This window comes from Frankliniella occidentalis, unplaced genomic scaffold (assembly GCF_000697945.3).
Source record: "Frankliniella occidentalis isolate FOCC.00 unplaced genomic scaffold, Focc_3.1 Scaffold1, whole genome shotgun sequence".
NCBI lineage: Eukaryota > Metazoa > Arthropoda > Insecta > Thysanoptera > Thripidae > Frankliniella > Frankliniella occidentalis.
The window spans coordinates 4,706,204-4,707,707 of NW_026267131.1; the positions used below are offsets into that span (position 1 = coordinate 4,706,204).

Here is a 1,504-nt window from a genome sequence, read left to right on the forward strand (position 1 = left end):
CGTGCAGTGCGTGGCCTACCTCCCAGGCGGCCGGCTCGCCTCCAGCCAGCCGCCTGCAGAGCGTAGCGTAGGCCGCCCGCCCCGCGCACGTGCAGTGCGTGGCCTACCTCCCAGGCGGCCGGCTCGCCTCCAGCCAGCCGCCTGCAGAGCGCAGCAGAGGCCGCCCGCCCAGAGTGCCACCGCAATGGTAAATCAAAGGGTGCCTTTCGGGCACTAAACACAATTAACGTTTAGTGCCTTTCAAAGGCACTAAACAGCCCAAAAGGTGCTAAAAATTAGTGCCTTTAAAAGTTAGGAGCTAGCACCTTTATTTTTCCAGTTCGGTCCAACTGGCACAGCAGCTTGGCCGGTCACCTGACCGCCGTTTAGACCAAATGCCGATACGAAAAGGCTAAAACAAAATACAATCGAATGTCTTGGAAAAAAATGTCACCGACTGGGAGTTGGACGTAGCCTTCACCAAATTTGATAGCAAACTGGCGTTCGAGAGGAAGCAAAAGACATAAGCAGTGTAAGTGTGTGTGTGTGTGTGTGTGTGTGTGTGTGTGTGTGTGTGTGTGTGTGTGTGTGTGTGTGTGTGTGTTTTGGGGCTCGAGGCGATGGCGCACTCAGGTGAGGATGAAAAGACGATAGAGACGGGGGGCCGCACACTTAACCCCTTCCCTCCACCATCCCCCGCCAAGCAGGGTTGAGAGGAGCGAGCGAGGGAGATGGAGAGCGAGGCCGATTGAGTCCGCAAGGAGGGCGGGAGATAGATAGAGTGAGAGAAAGAAGAGAGGGGGAGAGAGAGAGAGAGGGGGGGGGGGAGGAAAGCCCTGGGTTTTGGGAAGCCTCAGCGTCGCTTGCAATGTCCTTGGACGCTCACAAGTGTATGTGGCGCGGGGTGGTAGAGGGGGGAGTTGGGGAAAGAGGGGGCGGGCGAGAGGTCGACCATGCACTCCGCCATCTCGCAATTGTTGTGGGGCTGGTCCCATTGTATCCGCCGCCTTGCCCTTCGTCCCCCTTATATTCCTCCATCGCGAGTTGGTCGGCGCCCCGTCTGGTTTCTAGCGTTTCTAGAGGTCCAAAGCTGAATCTCCAACCCCCTTTCCTTTGAAAGTTAACTGTTGAAAAAACAACAACGTAGATTGGTGTTTGTGTTGTTTTCACCAGGTGCAAACTTACAGAGAAAAATACGATGTGAATAGCTGGGGCGGGGCCGCGGGACCTGGGAGCAGGCTCCTCGACAGCTCCGGCTAACTTACTTAACTCGACGTGAAACCCATTTCAAGCCTTGGCCGGGCTGGGCGCGCGCTTGAGCTTGAGCTTGAGCTTGAGCGGGTGTTACGGAGCAGGGGCGTGGCGCGGCGTGGCGTGGCGTTGGCGAGGCGTTGGCGAGGCGCGCCGGGGTCAGGGAACGCAGACTGACAGTTTGACTCGGATCTGACCGGAGCCGACAAGGTCCTCTTACTCCCTACACGATCCCCCGACACGGACCGGCCCTCCTCTGTCCTGACCCATCCAA

At 57.7% G+C, this 1,504-nt stretch overlaps 2 protein-coding genes across 5 annotated transcripts in view; one reads left to right on the top strand and one right to left on the bottom strand.

Annotated features, from left to right (window-relative positions):
* Nucleotides 1-1,504, top strand: part of LOC113217307 (maternal protein exuperantia) — a 542,899-nt gene that overhangs the window by 75,656 nt on the left and 465,739 nt on the right. The gene's annotated exons all lie outside the window — the stretch shown is intronic.
* Nucleotides 1-1,504, bottom strand: part of LOC113217316 (lachesin-like) — a 306,348-nt gene that overhangs the window by 5,261 nt on the left and 299,583 nt on the right. The gene's annotated exons all lie outside the window — the stretch shown is intronic.